Here is a 7,567-nt window from a genome sequence, read left to right on the forward strand (position 1 = left end):
TATTGTCTTGACTCAGTACCCATGTACCAGCACCAGACTCTCCCCAAAATAATGCCATTGGGGGAGACCGTCAAATGCCCTAAAATGAATGGCTTTCCTTCATACAGAAATCCCCCTTTTCCCATAATGCTTTGTACTCAAAGACTTGGGCTCAAGCAAAACCATTAGTCACAAAGGTACAAAATCTTTTTTGGTGACTCATGAATGCCTGGGTGAAATCTAGCATCAGTAAGAGGAGAGGGATTTTTTTTTAAACCTCTCTAACTGTCTTTCTTCCATTTTCTCTAGAAGCTCTATCTAGAGCTACCACCCTGCTTTGTGTATGTGGGGCTATGGGGTAGAAAAGGCACTTGGAAACAGATGACAAAGCAAAGAAGAAAATGGGAAATGGATTAGTAAAGATCTAGCCACTCCTCTGGGGATATAAAAACATGATAATTCCGAAGGAACTGTCTGGTAGTCAAGGCTGATTAGTTCTGTGAGATAACATAGTGCTTATAATTGGTGCAGAAATCTTACCAAGTGGAGGGCTGAGGGTGAGGGGCAGAAAGGAAAAAAATAATTTTCTCTAGTTTGGGTTCATCTAACTATGTCACTAACTTCTCCAACCTCTCACAACTTTGCACTTGTTCACAGTGTATTATAACATTAAACAGAAATGATTGTGTCCCTCCAATTGCAACCAGGAATGTATTTCCTGGAGCTCTTTAGGCTTGTGATCATCATCTCAGAGAATGGAGCAAGGATTCTCTGTAAAACACGCAATAGGGAGAGGTCTGAATGTGATCAGCTTCTCTCATAAGACCACAAAGAAGAGTTTCCTGCAGGCATGCACACGGTTAACTTCAACACTTTTAAATGAACAGACTGTGTTGACTGAAGGATGCATTTCTCTCTGTTTTGGATACAAACTAATTTAGTGTGGTGGTACCAGGCTGCTAGCGCATTCCTACAATGAAGTAAACAAATGTTATTGCCTTCACTTAGAGAGTCTTGCCCAATTAGGTTGATTATAGTGATCACAGGGCTGTATCCTGAATGCACAAGAAAGTAGTAATGCTCATATTTGTTATATAATATTTATAGACTCTGGGACGAAACTTCAGACAAATTAAAATATACAATTTTGTATTTCCACGGAAGAGGGGAATGTGATCCACATGTTTGCTAAAAGCAAAAGACGCAGCCAGTAAATTGCCTGACATTTACATTGATAAGACCTTCTCTGAGAAATTGTAAACTCCTGCTGTAAACTGCTATTTTAAACAACAGGGAAGCAGCTTGTCTCTGTTACCTGGAAATTTAACCCCAGCTTTTCATCTGGTCTTTGACTTTAGAAACTGTCTCTTTCATTTTATTCTAAGTGGATCAATTTATGAAAGCATACACTATGTGAAAACATACAGGTTATATCCTATGTAGTCTAATAGTAACCATAGTGTTATTAGTAGGCCAACATACTTATTAAATCCTGGAAAGATGTGTTGAAAGCATTCCAGGATTAGATACAGAAGTCACCAGGTTTCTAAGATTGTCAAGAATGTGCCAAGGTCATGAAGTAAACAATTTTCACAGTTTTCAAAAATGCTAGTTCTTTTTAACATTAGTGGGCTGGAGCAATAGCTCAGCGGGTAGGGCGCTTGCCTTGCATGCAGACAACCAGGTTTGATTTCTCCACTTCTCTTGGGGAGCCCAGCAAGCTACCGAGAGTATCTAGTCCACACAGCAGAGCCTGGCAAGCTCTGTGGTGTATTCAATATGCCAAAATCCAGTAACAACAAGTCTCACAATGGAGACATTACTGGTGCCCGCTTGAGCAAATCGATGAGCCAGGGGATGACAGTGACAGTGACAGTATATTCTTCTAATCACTGAGTTGAGGAGAAATTTTTCCCAATAGATGGGTAATAGTAATGCATGTAAAAGTTTTACGTGAAGAATTTCACCTCCTTGGATCACAGATTCCTCAGAGAAGATAATAGTTCTATTAGATGATTGCATATATAGTTTTATCTAGTCTTAATTACCTGTGATATTTGATCATCAATACTGATCTAATAGCAGGAGAACCAAGGCTGGTAAGGTAAACTTGGTACTAACACTGGTTCAGTATGACTTTCAAATTGTGTGTTATTAGTTAACACATGCAAGACACATAAGTGAGATTGAGGAAGTTGTAAGTGAAAAATTGAAAAATTATATAATAGACAATATACAGTATGTGGTATGTATATATTACATACAGTATTTATTATATATATTTCTGTGATTTGGAAGAAAGTAGTTGCTTTTACAGTAAGGATTTTTTCATATTATGTGTCTTGGGGAAGAAAGCTCATTGTTTGGGAAACAATCTCACTGGTCCTCTTGGGATGTTAAAACTTAACCTGCTTATAAAACAAAACAATGCCAAGGCTGCCTCTGTCACAACCTCATGCCCCTTTTTTTGTCACCATCAAAAACCTGACAAAGAAAGGATCATCGATAGAGATGGCTCCCTGCCTTAGTCAGAAAATGTAAAAAAAAAAAAAAATTTTTTTTTGCTGCCTCTTCCATAATGCTGTGTGAAAAGCTGTGTGAACTGGGTAAAATGTCTACACATCTCTGAAGTCCAGCTTCTGAAAGTTATGACAGCGCTTCTCAGTGTCTCTGTAGTGGGAGGTAGCATACCTACACAGTTCCGCATCTTAAGTATACAATAGAATTAGGGATATTTCCCTGTGTGAGCTAAGGAGTTTCACACAGAGACACAGACATAAAGCCGTAGACCGTAGAGTAGCACTTGGTTTAAGAACACAAAGCAAAAAATCCCATAGCATATAATAAGGAACAGGTAAAACATGGAATGCCACCAACATGAATAGAATTTGGCTCCATGTCAGACTTCCTGTGGCTGATATCATCCCTTATGGACATGTTGTCTCACATCTTTTCATTCCTAGCCTGGAACTGGATTAGAGAACATTGTGCTGTCCTGGTATTGGTATCTTTACAGTGCGTTCTCTCATCCTTTCATACAATGCTCATCTTCAAGCTGCCAGACACTAAGAATATAATAATAAGGAGGCACGGAAGTTTACCAAATATGTTCATTGTCTAGGTGGCTCTCAAATTTTTGAATGCGCAGGAATTCTTTGATAACTTCATAAAATATGAATTTCTGAAGGCCTTTCCTTGATATTTTAATTAGATAGGGTGGGAGAGATTTTAAAAAAATGTAATATTTTCATCAGTCTTTTTTTGAGTAACTCTCCTGTAGTTGATCTGATGGCTACATTTTGAAAATCTCTGAGTTTCCATGGCTGAAACCCAAGAGCTTTATGGAATTGGTGGTTTCCAATATTTTCTATGGCTTACCCCCTACTTCACCTGTTTGTATTCTGCCTCAGTTATTGCCAATTGCTGCCTATGTGAACATCCCTTTAACTGACCACAGACTGGCACTGAACACTTCCACAAAACTGTTTTGAGTAAATAATATGAGATTTTGGAAACTCGCAGAGATGGAAGGGCTTACAGAATCTTATGGAAGTGCACACAAATAAACCTGTGACTTGTCATAGCATAGCGTAAACTGGAGATGCGTGCAGGAGGCATTCCAGTGAATTTTAACACTATGTAGTTCGCTGAGACATAATTTTCCCTGTGTCTTAGAAATGTTCTAGACTTGAATGTTATTCTATAAAAATAAAACCCTCTCTTCTTATTATCCTTTGATGTAATCTCTTTGACTTTAAAGGACAGCTAATGTTCAGTTAGGAAAGGCTAGTCCATTAAATATCCATCATCCAGATAGCAGAGAGAAATCTAGATTTGTACAGTTGTAAAGTAAACTAACATGTCTAAATGTTTCATAGCATATTACAGAGGTTAAAACAATATTTACTTAGATATTGAATCTAAGACAAAGACAGGCTCACTGAATCCATGCTATATTTTGGATGGAAACAATTGATTAATCAATGCACCTATAAATCTATATTGAGCACATGGTTAGGGTCATAAACGTGCATGTAGCTTAACCATCTCATGGATTTTTTTTAAAAATGCACAGCTGGAAAATAAATTGGAAACAATTTCTGATCTTTGGATATTTTGTTTGATTCATTTTATTCTGTAATTGTAAAATGCACATGGGACTAAAATTTATGATCCCCATGCAATAGGAAAGCATAATCTTAAGTTAGGGAAATGATGGACCAACTGCTGGTTCCTAAAATGTGGTTAGGATGTGTATTTAAAGAGGACCCTATCAGGCCTTTATTCTATAAAATAGCTAGACAAATAAATCTGAGTCATCTGGGGGTAATGGCATCTTGAGAGATAATGGATATTCAATCTGGGAGATGGGAAGGAGATAAAACCTTGGCTAGGGTATGTAAAAAAATCAGACTGCCTGTTAAACTGCTGGAATAGACTAGTCCCTATAAATTTTCAAAAGAGTGTCCTGGGTTTCATCCAGGAGGCTATTGCAAATGAGATACACACTGCTAAAATGCTCTGCAGTTCTTCAGAAATTTTAGAGCCAGTGCATGTAACATACACCTCATGCCTGGGGTTAATCACCAGTAGTTCTTGGCAGAATGCAATCTTTAATACTCTTAAAGCAAACCCATGAAAAAGTGGAAAAATCTCTGCTAGGTTTTAATTCAAAGATAAAGTAGTTTCCTAAACTGTTCACTATCTGATAGCTTCCAAATGCTAAAAGTAAAACTAGGGGTAATTCTTATTAGCAACTTTGCATGATTCCAGTGAGATTGTGTTTAACTATTTTATGTGCCTGAAAGCATCTAGATTATGATCCCACGGGACACAGGGGTTTATGTAGTGCAATTAATGACTTTCAGGATGCTCATCATCAGTCATTACCTTTTAGCCATCATCCTCCATTTACAGGAAATGATAGTTTTCCATAAATATCTCCCCACCACATTTTGGTTGATGGTAGAGTAGTGGAAGAAAAGTAGTACAAATATGTTCTTCTCTAGTTTTTAGTTGGTAGGTAGAGTTAAACAGCAGAGCCTGGCAAGCTACCCATCACATATTTGATATGCCAAAAACAGTATCAATAATGTGCTCTTCATGTTCCTGGAATGAGCAGATGCCATTGGGCTGCATTACCACACGACAGGGATGAATGGAGACGTTACTGCAATCCGCTCAAGCAATAGGTGAGCAATAGGATGAACTGATACAGTGATACAGGTCTGGTTAAGTACAAACCATCCTGTCAATGTGTGCTTTTTCACATCAAAATCATTTGATGCTTTCTCCCTTTAGTGGTGGAATTTATTTTCCATTTTTTTTGTTTTTTTGGGTCACACCCATCAAGAGGTCACTCTTGGCTCATGCACTCAGGAATTACTCCTGACAGTGCTCGGGGGACCATATGGGATGCTGGGAATCAAACTCGGGTCGGCTGCATGCAAGGCAAACTCCCTACCCGCTGTGCTATCGCTCCAGCCCCCTGTTTTCCTATTTCTTGATTCTGGGCTTTTATTGTAATTGATTTTGTCCAAATGAATATGGTTGAGATGACAATGTGAAATTTTAGAGAATAGACTGAATAAGGCTCTGTAGGCTTCCCCTCCTCTTACTGGTTACCTTACTTTGCCATCTGGTTGGGGGATAGCTAGTTGGATGGAGAATAGACTATCTCTTTGGAGTTAAGACAATTCCAATGGCCTCAATCATCATCTTCCTAGAAAATCTTATAGAACCTGCAAGGATCTGAGAGAACTCAGCCAAATCAAAGAGGCTTGATGATCTGACTAAAAATAAATATAATTGTTTAGTTAAATATCAAAAAACCTGCACACCTGCTTGGTAAACTCATAATAGATTTTAAAGGGAATGTTTTAAGCAACTTAGTTGGAGGATTTAATTAGGCAATAGTTGATAGAGTTGGTTACATTAATAAAATAACAACAATAAGGAATTAAGGGCAAAGAGACACCAATATTTTCTCTTCTCAAGAACAGAAAACATCTACCATGAGTTTTCCTGCTACTTATCATCCTTAATATTGGCCAGTGCTTGTTTGCTCAGTTTAAGGTATGACAACAATGAAAACAGTGCTGAGAAATTATAAGCTAAAAAACATCCTAAAGAAATGTGGGTGGGGCTTATGCAGATGAAAGAAAACTTTGCATATCTAATGGCATTTCTAAAAGGACTTTCAAAGCTGTACCATACATTCAAACCATGCATCTCATTATGTTATACATTTCATTAGGCTATAGGCTTCATTAGACACTTGAATCAAGAATCTCATTACACACTCCAGACACACATCTCATTAGGCCATGAATCTCATTAAGCTCCCAGCCAGGGACAGATGTAAAAGAGACAAATTTCGGTGAAGCTTTGATTTCAGCCCACATGGCATTCTCATCAACAGAAGAGCCAGGGTGGACCAACAATTGGGTGATTTTTGAATGACACTTGACAAAGAGGAACCAGCTCAATCAGGCACTATTACATTACAGAGAAGAAAAAATAGCTTGGTGTCAAATTCCACTTTCCTGTCCACTCTAAGAATGTGTTCTTCCTGTCAGTCAGGAATCACCTATCAGCAAAGAGGCAGAGATGGGGTGGAAGAGGGCATGTGTCTGTAACATTGCATTCATCTGTCATGAAACAGACATTCAACAACCGGTGGCATCAATGTCACCTTGAGTTTGACTTCAGCATTTTATCTGTTCTGTGTTCCCAGCTGTGATCACTTGCTTGGCATCTTCATTGATGGGTCCTCTGATGATGTCCTGATTAAGCAGAACCTCTTTGGTCATACATGATAAAAATCCAACTCACACAAATTTTAGATTAGAATATATTTAGAAGCCCAGTGGTATAGCTGATTTCAAATCTAACAGTATCCAAAGGCTGAAACAATATCACCCAGACACTGATTTCTGCCTGTCAGTTGTGCTTTGATTTTTGCTGGTGTTGTGCTCAGTACACTTTCCTCATGAGATAGTTGCAGGAGACTCTAAGTTTTCTTTTTTTTTTATTTTTTTTTTATTCCCCCGAGAGGGTGCACCGTTCCTGGAGGTACTGCAATACCAGGTTGATGCGTGAAATGGACGGAGCAAGCTCCTATTCCATTTCCTAGTCCCAAAAATCCATTTAATATATTGTCCTCGGATAGAGGACGTATCAGATATTAAACTGATAAGAACAGATACTACACTTGATCTTAGCCAAAAGGCCGAGAAGCGATGAGACTCTAAGTTTTCATCATTGTCATGCCATCAACTCTAACAAAGATGGTGTCCTTAGGAAGGGACGACCAAGTCCAAAACGATGGCTCTTATTGATAAATTTAGATAAAACGATGAATAAAAAAACAATCTTTATATCACTGTCATTGCGTTGTTTGTCGATTTACTTGACTGGGCACCAGTAACATCTCTATTCCTCCCAGCCCTGAGATTTTACCAGCCTCTCTTTACTCATCTTTCCCAACCATTGGAAGCTCTTTCAGGGTCAGGGGAATGAGACCTATCGTTACTGTTTTTAGCATATTGAATACGCCATGGGTAGCTTGCCAGGCTCTGCCTATGTA

At 38.4% G+C, this 7,567-nt stretch overlaps 1 non-coding gene across 1 annotated transcript; it reads right to left on the reverse strand.

Annotated features, from left to right (window-relative positions):
- Positions 1 to 7,031: 7,031 nt before the first annotated feature.
- LOC129400280 (U2 spliceosomal RNA) lies at positions 7,032 to 7,222 on the reverse strand. The gene has a single exon (XR_008627581.1). It is a non-coding gene; the product is annotated as a U2 spliceosomal RNA (small nuclear RNA).
- Positions 7,223 to 7,567: the final 345 nt, after the last annotated feature.

This window comes from Sorex araneus, chromosome X (genome assembly GCF_027595985.1).
Source record: "Sorex araneus isolate mSorAra2 chromosome X, mSorAra2.pri, whole genome shotgun sequence".
Classification (NCBI taxonomy): Eukaryota; Metazoa; Chordata; class Mammalia; order Eulipotyphla; family Soricidae; genus Sorex; species Sorex araneus.